The sequence below is a fragment of the Cibotium barometz genome, chromosome 2 (assembly GCF_041138505.1).
Source record: "Cibotium barometz isolate CiBa-2024 chromosome 2, ASM4113850v1, whole genome shotgun sequence".
Lineage (NCBI taxonomy): Eukaryota > Viridiplantae > Streptophyta > Polypodiopsida > Cyatheales > Cibotiaceae > Cibotium > Cibotium barometz.
The window spans coordinates 64,599,433-64,610,479 of NC_141047.1; positions in this window are offsets into that span (position 1 = coordinate 64,599,433).

The following is an 11,047-nucleotide window of genomic DNA, read 5'->3' on the forward strand; positions in this document are numbered from 1 at the left end:
GCGACCAGTGCACACCTCCCCTCAAGTGAATAATCCTAGCACACCTGGACCCTATACCAAGTTTCCTTCTTACTTGATAGTCCGTGACCAGTGCCTCAAGTCCCTAAACTCATAGTCCTTGACACACTCTCTCTCTATATGTCCAATGCTACTACAAGTGCCCATGACCTTGACTAAAGTGCTCACACATACATCTATCACATGGCCTACATCATCGGTGGCTTAGAGGTGGTTTTACTCTGTTGGGGCAGGTTACATTGGGTTGTGGGGTTTCTCTCTCTCTCTCTCTCTCTCAGAGATTTTCACATGGCTCCTTACTTCTTGGAGCCTCACATCTTCTCTTGTCTTCAGTCTTCTTGTCGTCGTGGCAGCTTCTCTTCACGCGTCCATGTCTTCCTCTTCTTTCAATCTTCTTGTTGTGGCAGCTTCTCTTCATGCGTCCATGTCTTCCTTCAATGCTTCCTCTAGCTCTTCTTCTCGGGGTTGATCCTCCTCTTGGAAAGAGATGTTCTTCTTCTTTCATTGTTTGCTGGGGCCACGAGCTTGACCATCAGTTCTTGCTCCATGTGAGAAACATGTTTTAATGTATTGTTGACAGTTCTTTTGGGCTTTTGATGTTTATCTTGTGTCATTAATCAATGCAAACCCAAAATCTATGCGGGAGGTCTTGCCTCTTGCCTTATTCTGGACAAGGGTAGTGTCTGATCCCATTTTTACAATGATGTAATGTGCCCAATATATAATGCATATAGCATTCATTCTTATGCACATTCCCAAATGCAACTCTGGCTGTGAATAATCTTGAATTTGAGTGTGATTTGCAGGCATTAACCAAGGGGTAAATGCAAGATGATGATTACCACAAATTTACCAGAAATTACATTAAATCAAGGGTAACAAATTTGTACGGAAAGGTCGGAGTGTCAAACCATCTCCGAATTACAATCTGAAGTTATAGGGATCTGTATTAGATACCTAATGGTTAATTTGAACCCTAAATTTCACCAAAATACAGTGATTAGTACTGATTAGCAAATTAATCCTCTATTTTGTGTGTAGAAAACAGAGTATATGGGGAGTCTAGATCTGAGGCCTTAGAGTTCAAATGAGCTCAAATCCTTTCAAGGCCATCAATAGCAATTAGTCTAGTAGAGGATTAAGCCAAGAAACACAAGATTTGACCAAATATTGAATGCTTAATCTCTATTTTACTAAAGTCACCTGCAGATTTGATGACGAGCTTGGATCTCACTGTAGACTTGATCAAATCCAAATCTGTCTTCACTAGCTTGTAGAGCACCCTTGAAAACCCTAGGGCCAAGAGGAATTAGACCCATTACATCTGGAAGAGCAATGGAGATCTCATTTTTCCTTCAAAAAATAGGCACCTACAAAATCGCGTGTAGAACTGCTGCGTGCGCCACGACAGTTTGAGCTTTTGTTTGAATGGGCTGGAGCACAAGGGTTATAGCTATGCTTGGCTAAAGTGGTTTGGGCTAATTTGATGTATGAAGGGAGAGCTCCTCCACTAGCTGGGGGTACAGAGGCTAATTGAAAAAAGAGGTAAAAACTTAATTATCTACTAATCCTAATTAGCCAAGTGATTAGCAAGATAATGGGCTCATAAATTGATGGATTCTAGGCTAGGCTCTGATACCATGTTAAATTTGCAACAATGTGATGAGCTATGGTGGATCAAATGCTAGAATCAATATCATTAACAAAGAGACTAGATGATAATTAAGATGTGATTAGTGAGCAATTAATTGATAGCTTAATGTAGGCATGGGTAATCAAAAACTAGCAAATTCTCATTAGGCCAATGCCTCAATTCATAGAGTTTACATCCAAGCATCCAATCCCACTGATTTCTCCTTGATTCACTCCATCTCTTTTGCTTGATTCTCTCCACCTCTTCCCAGAATATCTCCACACCTCCTAAATCTCCTCATGCTACCCTTTATTCTCTCCCAGTAGATACTTCTCACCTTTTCACAGGTTCTCTCACATTTACAGATTCTCTTTTACAGCCTCTTGCTAAGGGCTTGCTCCCGCACACACCCTATTCACTTGTATATTTCAACATGAGAGAGCTATTTGCCACATTATTTTGTGTAGAGACATAAGAGAGGCTAATATATCCTGCAAAACCTCTCCCTGACATAATGATAATTCAATTCAATGTGCTTTATGTGAGCTTGAAACATTGGGTTTCTCACACCAATGGCTAATGCACTCTTGATGTGTCCTTGGTGAAGATGAAGGTGGGAGACTGTTGTGTCCAACACCAAGATTTGCCAGAAGGTGTCTGCGCCATACACACTCCATAGTCACTATAAAAGCTGCCTTATACTCACATTCACAGCTTGAAGTGGATACTTTTGGCTACTTCTGCTGAGCCATGATATATGTGAATTACCAAGGTGAAAGCAAAGGCTAATAGTGGACCCTCTGTGTCATAACATCCAACCCAATTGGAATCACTAAAAGAGAGAGGAAGAAAGGGTGATATACATGCCCAGTCTCTTAGGCGAGAAGGAAGCACATGCACACCATTATCAAGAAGAAGTTTGCAACAGGTAGTACATGCAAAAACAAGTTAACCATGGCACATTTGTGACCGAGATCAAGCAAAGGTCAACTAGACATGGAGATGATAGTCACCATTTGTGAGAGCGCGAGAGTCCAAGATAGAGAATACAAAAGAACTGTAGCAGCAAGCTTCTAGATGAAATCATTGTTAGTTTTGACAACAAATTTAAAAACCTTGTTGGTTTTGATGACAAAACGTTAAAAACCACCAAATTAAACTTTTCATCATAAACTTCATGGAATTAGTCCTTTGAAAGGCATCGTAAATACAATTCATTTTTTGAACAAAGAGGTTTTGACATCTCAATTATTGTAGTTTTTTGTTGACCATGTGTGCTCAAACTGAACTTTTTTTGTTAGAACCAATATTTGCATCACTTTCTACATGCAACTCCCTTTGTTTTGTAATCGCTGATTTATGGGTATTAGGGATTATCATGTTGACATTTTTAATATCTTGTGTAGTGTAACAATAATGGCCTGAGGTTTCTTATCTTAGACTAGACGTCTAATGGTTGATGGGTATTAGGGATTATCATGTTGACATTTTTAATATCTTGTGTAGTGTAACAATAATGGACTGAGGTTTCTTATCTTAGACTAGACGTTTTGCAAACTTGAGCTCACAAAATTCTACTTTTCCCCATGCTCCATAATTTGAAATTTTTAGTACTCTAGTCTTCAACTTCCAAGTGGATTCAAAAAGTTTCAAAATCTTGAAATTTTCTTATTTGGAATATTTCTTGTGAATTACTGTGACAATGAAGGGAGTGTTGGCCATAGTGGGAAGGTACTTATAAAGAGAACAAGAAGGTACTTATAAAGAGAACAATGAAGGGAGTGTTGGCCATAGTGGGAAGGTACTTATAAAGAGAACAAGAAGTAATTCGCTGCTTTTGACATTTCCACGAAACAAGTCCTTTACCAAGCATAAAACAATAGCCTGACATGGAACGCCTAGTATCAATACACCCTGCCCAATCAGAATCTGAGTAACCAATAAGTGTATCTCCACCTGCATAAGAAATGCCATACTCAAGAGTTCCATGAAGATATCGAAGAACCCTCAAAGCTGCCTACCAATGAGATCGACGAGGCTATGAAGAGAATTGGCTGAGAATACTCATAGCATAGGAGAGATCTGGCCGAGTGTTAACCAAATAAAGTAGAGAACCAATAAGTTGGCGATACTCTGTAGAATCAACCTCAGGAGAATCATCATCTTTGGATAATTTAGAATTAGGATCCATGGGACAAGTGAGTGATGCACAATCATGCATGCCATATTTCTCAAGCAACCTTAAAGTATACTGCTTTTGACCAAGAAAGATGCCAGAAGCAAATTGCCACACTTCTAAACCAAGAAAATAGTGTAGTCCAAGATCAGTCATGGTGGCAAATGATGTTGTGAGTTGAGTTTGAACCTATTTGAGTGGATCCAGTGAGTGTCAAATCATCCACATAAAGCACAAGAATGCATATATCATCATCCACAATAAGCACATAAAGATTAGGATCTACATGAGTCCTCTCAAAATGTAAAGAAAGGAGAAAACTGTCAATCTTCTGATACCAAGCTCGAGGAGCTTGCTTAAGACCATAAAGAGCTTTCTGTAATAAATACACATCATGTTCATGACCCTGTGCAATAAAACCTTCAAGTTGTTCCACATAAACTTCCTCCTCTAAATCTCCATTCAAGAAGGCAGATTCAACATCCATTTGATATATAGGCCAGGCATAGTGAGAAGCAAGAGCAAAAACAACACGAATAGTAGAATATCTGGCAGTAGAAGCAAAAGCTTCATCAAAGCCTTCACCTTCTTTTTGAGCATAATCTTTAGCAACAAGGCATGCCTTGTACTTATCAAGAGTACCATCAGAATGAAACTTGACTTTGAAAATCCACTTAACACCAATGACCTATTTATGTGAAGGTCGTGGAACTAACTGCCATGTGTTATTAGATTCAATAGAAGAAATCTCTGCTTGCATTGCTTCACACCAATGTGGTAAGGAAAGAGCTTCCTTAACCGTTTCAGGCTCAAACACATCACCAATATGAGACATCAAGGCAATATTTACTGAAGGGCGTGTACGTAAGACACGTGCAGTAGATTGTTGAGCATCTGAAAGTGATATACCTGAATCCTGAAATAGAGAGCGAACCCATTTTGGAGGACCAGAAGTCCGTGTAGAATCCAATGAAGTAGTAGGTGTCGCAATCGAAATGGATGAAGGGGATGAAGTAGGAACTGATGGTGTAGATGAGGATGAGACTGTAGGGAATGAGAGAGGCCCAAGCTCAAGAGATGGAAATGGATCTGAGAGAGATGTAGAAGGTGGTAACTCATCAAGACCAAAAACATGCTCATCAAAGATGGCATCACGTGAAAGAACAATATTCTCACGAGAAGGATCCCAAAAACAGAACCCTTTGGAGCGAGAAGCATATCCTATGAATATCATAGGTTTGGACTTAGCATCAAGAGTCCTCCTCTTAGAAGAAGGCACATGCACATGAGCAACATAACCAAAGACATGAAAATGAGAAGCAGTAGGCTTGTGGCCTGTGAAAGCCTCCTCTGGAGTCATGCTGTCCACTGCTTTCGTAAGAGAGCGATTGAGAAGATAAACTGAAGCCTGTGAAAGCCGTCCCCACTGCTTTCGTAAGAGAGCGATTGAGAGTAGCTTTAGCCTCACCCCAAAAGGAGGAAGGTAGCTTCGCATGATGTAAGAGGGAGCGGGCCATTTCCTTCACCGTTCTATTCTTTCTTTCAACCACACCATTCTGCTGAGGAGTGTAGGGTATGGTGGTTTGTCGTTGTATGCCTTTTGAAGCTAGAAAATCCTCAAATGCTGTAAACTCGCCTCCACCATTGTCAGTCCTGAGAAAAGATACCTTTTGACTTGCTTGATTCTCCATTTGGGCAAGCCAAACCTTGAAATGAGAAAGAGCATCAGACTTCTTAGGTATGAAATAAACCCATGATTTGTGAGAGGTCATCCACAAGAAGCATAGAATACTTGGATCCACCAAGCGATTGTACTCCATAGGTCCTACAAGATCAGCATGAATAAGCTCAAGTATGCGTGTGGCCCTATGAGTAGCCTTCTCTGGAAAAGACGCTCGATGTTGCTTTCCTTGAGCATAAGAAGAACAAATACGACGGCGAGGTTTCTGACGCTTTGGTAGACCTGTAACCATGTCATGTGAGACAAGATGTTGCAAAGTAGGACATGGCCAAAGCGGAAATGCCATAGATCACTATCTTCATTAGAAACAAGTGCTTTAGGAGAAGCAAATAATTGATGAAGATGAGACTCATGTGGTGGCAACTGTGCTGTAAAAGAGCTTATATGATAAAGCCCAGCATTTTGATAACCATGTGCCACACAAGAAAGTGACTATCTATCAATGATTTCAATCACTTCATCATCAAAGTAAACCCCAAGACCTTTAGAAGTAGCCTTAGAGAGAGAAAATAAGTTGGCAGACATCTTAGGCACATGCAAAACATCATGTAAGATAGCATCTCCAAAAGAAACATCACCAATACCAATCCACAGGGAGAGACGAAGCGTCACCAATGTGTACTGATGAAGAGATAGACTTATAGTTTTCCAATAAGGAAGAACTATTCGTCATGTGAGAGGTAGCACCACTGTCGGCAATCCACTCATCCACAGTATGCGTATCAAGATCTTTGATTACCACAAGTGATGTGTCACATGAAGAAGTAGAAGACATAGCAACATATACAATCTTGGCATTACCGTCTTCTGTCTTGTCTTTGTTTTTATCGTGAGAAGATGTTAATGTAGAAGAACCCTTAGATTTGGATTCAAGTTCAGCTTTTACCTTCTTGGATGCCGCCTTCTTAGCAAAACAACGATCCTCCATATGGCCACTACGACCACAGAAAGTGCACTCCTTAGAAGAATCCTTTGATTTGTCCTTGTCGCCTTTGGTTAAAGAATCTTTAGCATTGGAATTAGAGCCTTTGCGTTGATCATTCCCCTTGCCTTTGCCTTTGCCTTTGCCCTTGCCTTGGCTTACAAAAGCCGAGTCCTTTTTGTTTTGCTTGTTGCAAGGCACTTATCATGAAGAAGACCCATAGTCTCTTGAAAGGAAGGGAAAGGAACTCGAAGAAAGATGTTATCTTTGAACGATTCAAAAGAAGAAGGCAATTTACCAAGTAGCTTGTGGACTGGATTGCTTACCAATTTACCAAACTCTTCAAGTTGGCGCTTGATTCGATTGAATTCTCCAAGCTTCTCCACTATGTTGTCGGATTCGGAGATAGAAAGCTTATCCAAATCTTCTTCCAACTTAGCCATCTTAACTGTTGAAAGTCTTCCATATTGCATTTGTATAGCGTGCCATAATTGTTGAGCCGTATAGAGAGAAATTGAGACACAACCGATGTAGACATGCCATGCACAAGTAAAGCTTTGGCCCGTGCATCCATATAGGTTTGATATTGAGAAGGCACCATATGAGGAGAAGTGATTATAGACCACACTCCGGCGCTTTCCAAAAGAAGTTGCATAAACAAGGACCAAGTGTGGTAGTTGTTTGGGGTAAACTTTTGTGAATCGGAAAGACTTGGAAGGCTCAAAGATTGAGTGAATGGGTTAAAGGGCTGATATGATTGAGTGGGGAGAGGAGTAGTAGTGGAAGTAGTAGAAGGAGGAATCATAGTAGATGAAGTTGCCATAAAAGGCATAGATGATGTAGGGGGATATACCATAGAGGGCATAGAAGTATGTGGATAGGAAGGCATAAAGGACAAAGAAGAAAGAGAGAAAGGATCCGTAGAAGGTAATGGATATGACGGAAAAGAGAAAGTAAAAGCACCTACCGAAGAAGGAATTGCACCAACTTTCATTGTAGTAGTTGCCGGTCCAACCATCGTAGGAGATGTAGGATCCATAATATCTTCAAGTTTGCCTTTGTCTTTTGGAGTAGAGGACTTCCGAGATCCCATAGGGAGAGGAGGGTGGGAAAACATAAGGGAAGAAGTGTCGTACCTCCAAAAAATGCAGCCAATAGATGGGCTGTCCACCAAGGAAGTATCTCCAAAATATGCACAAAGATAGTGCAAAAACGCAGCCACAAAACGCAGCCGATATGAACCAATAGACTCCGTAGAAACCACCAAAAGAGGGCTGAGAATGTAGCCTTACGTAGAAGGAGTATGGAGGAGTTGATTGTCCACAAAAACGCAAACACAAAGTGTGTCGCACAGTGGAATTTTCAGCCGGTAGAAAGGTGTAGAAAAGAGGATGAATATGTACCTCAAAACACCATGAAGAGGGCTGAAGTTGATGATGAAAACGCAACCAAGAAATCTCCCCACAAGAAGCCTCCAAAAAACACTACCGCATGTAGGAAAAACTAGTTGGCAATGTTTTCACCGCAAGTAGAGTTGTAGGACTCGGATTGAAGTGCTTTAAAAAACACACTTGTAGAGGATGGCAAGGGGTTGGTTTGAAGTCTCTTGCATCATTGAATGAGTGCAAAGATGATGAATAAGGGCTTCTGCAAAAAATGCAAGCAGAAATTCTGCATGCAGGCAGTCTGCGAAGAATAAATCTGCATGCAGGCAGTCTGCGAAGAATAACTCAAAAACAGTGAGGAATTTGTGAAAACTTTCTTCTACAAAGTTGTAGACCATGATGATTCCAACAGGTCACGTGAGCACAATCCTCAAAAATGCATTCGTTTAGCAAAAAATCAAAGAATAAAAAACGTAATTGAAAGCGGGGTTATTGAAGAGGACTAGAGGAAGAAGGATAAGGAGGAGGCTCTATGTGCGCCACCACCTTGCTCTGATACCATGTGAGAAAGAAGAGATGAGAGAAGAGACAATGTACTCAAGAACTCATCAATGAACCACTAGCCAAATTGATTAGAAATGAACTACAATGCCTCATATATATAGGAAAGTTCCTCCACCCTTTCCTCCACCCAAAAATGTGTGTAAATAGGAAAAAATGGAAATGAATGCTATAAATCTCAAAAATGCTTAGAGGCTAAAGAGTGTGCCACTAGCGTGACACCATCTGGAGATGACACCTATCCAACAGTGGCTTGGAGAGGAGCTTCACATTTATCGCTTGCTTTGTTGAGTTGTTTTGCCACCGCGATGATATTTGCCTTGATGAGTTGGGATGTGGTACAACCCCTATTCTCAAGGCATATTTGAAGAGAGGATGTATGTGTGCATCGATGGACAAGGATGAGAGACTATTTTCTTCATATGTTCAGCCCTTACTAAATGCTAGGAAGCAGGAAGACATGAGGATGCTAGTAGTTCATATGCTACTAGTCATTGTGTTTTGATAGTAGTTGGTTAGGATTCTTATATTTTTTGATTGCTATGGTTTTAGTAGTGATGGGCTTGGATATGGATTCCTATGTTTTTGTCTGCTATGGTTTTAATTATGGATTCTTATTTTTTCTAGTTCATCGAATGGATAGCAGCACAAGATAGTTGTGTTTCTATAGTCTTAGTCACAAAGTCAGCGCCATTGTTGTATATGTAGTGATAGTGAAACATAGTTCTAAACGAGTTGTGGTTGATGGAACACAAATACAAGGTTGTGTGAGATTGTGTTTGGGATGTACATACTTGTTTGTAATGCCTAAAAACTTGTTTTGTTTTTGCTTCCATGCAAAGTCGACTGCCAGAGTATGCCAAAGAGATGGCAAGATCCATGGCGGAAGATCCACAATTTGAGGTGGACCATGAGGAGCATCGCCACACAAACACCACTTGTTTATTGATGAGTGTGACTCTACATGACCTACTATGGTTGAGCTTTTTGATGTTGTCTTCTTTGGCCTTTTACACCCAATTTTTGAGATTCAATGTGTTTGTTCATGAGCTTACAAGGCCATGTAGATTAATGTACTCGTGAATCCATTTTGAGTTCCACTCTATTTGCTCAATTTTGTTTTGTGAAGGCCACATGATTAGGAAATATTTGCACTACCAATTATCTCAATTATACCTATGGCTCTCCCTTGTTCAATCTTATGATAAATATTTACTTGGTTTGGGGTTAATGTACTTATGAATGTACCAGCAGAAGATATGCACTAAAGTATTTGCACCACCAATTATCACAACTTATACCTATGGCTCTCCCTTGCTCAATCCCATGATCAATATATATTTGGTTTGGTGTGTTAATGTACTTATGAATGGACCAGAAGATATGCACTGAAGTGCAACCCATTATCACAACTTATACCTATGGCTCTCTCTTGCTCAATCCCATGATCAATATTTATTTGGTTTGGTGTGTTAATGTACTTATGAATGGACCAGAAGATATGCACTGAAGTGCAACCAATATGCTCTATTTTTTTTTATTACTCCATCTGGCTCTATCTCTCATCTGTCCACTATCAATCTACTTATGGACACACACAAGTGCGCAAAAACCCAACTGCACCAATTTGAAGACAATGCAAATCGCTTGTTGAATGATGAATATCCTTCTCAATAGGAGGTCTTTTTCCATGCCCCACTTAATTTTTGGTTTGCTAAAAAAGAGCTGCTTGGAGTATGGAAGACCTCCAAGTATGGAAGACCTCCAAGTTGGGCTACTCTTCCCCCTCCATCATAAGGCATTCCAAAATAATTAAGGGTGTTGGGTGGTGTACCCCACTATAACTTTGCCTTACTTGAGCTCCCAGACAAGAAGAGGAAAACAAGGGTTCATAGATTTGGATACGCGAGTACATGATCAAGAAGAGAACTCACTAGATATAGGTTTTGCCAAGGGTGATGATGCTATTACTATAAGTGATCTGATGGTCAAGTTCCCCACCACAAAATCAAGAGAGGAGTTGACTAGTTCCCAAGCCCTAATTTCCTCCACACCTCTAGTTTGGGATTGAACAATGGATGCAATGGGTCTAGAGATTCAAGCATAATCATTTTTTGTTGGAAAAGATGTCAAGGTTAGTCCTATTATTGGGAAGCTCCACATTCATATCTAGGGTTATTTGGATCATGAGAGATTTCTCTTAGCTCCACTTCAGGGATGTGATGTTTTGCTTGGTATGCCCTGGCATGCTCGTCTTGATCCTTGCAAGGATTACAAGACCAAGAAGATTACTTTTATGCATAAGGGAAGAGAATATGTACTTGATGTAGGGGATTCTATCCCAATAGTTAGTCATGTCCAAATTTATAAAGCAATGAAAAATCCTCTTTTCTCATGTCGAGCATAGTAATGTGAATGTGGATCCTCTTACTTCTGAGAGGCTGAATTTCCTAAATCAGTTTAAAGATTGTTTTTCACTTTTTTCCTAGAAACGGACTAGAGGATCATTATATTGATTTGATACTTGGCAATGCCAACGAATACATGTAGATCTCTTAAAGACCCATGCAGGGTCACTCCAACTGCTTAAACAAAACACAAGCTGAATCCA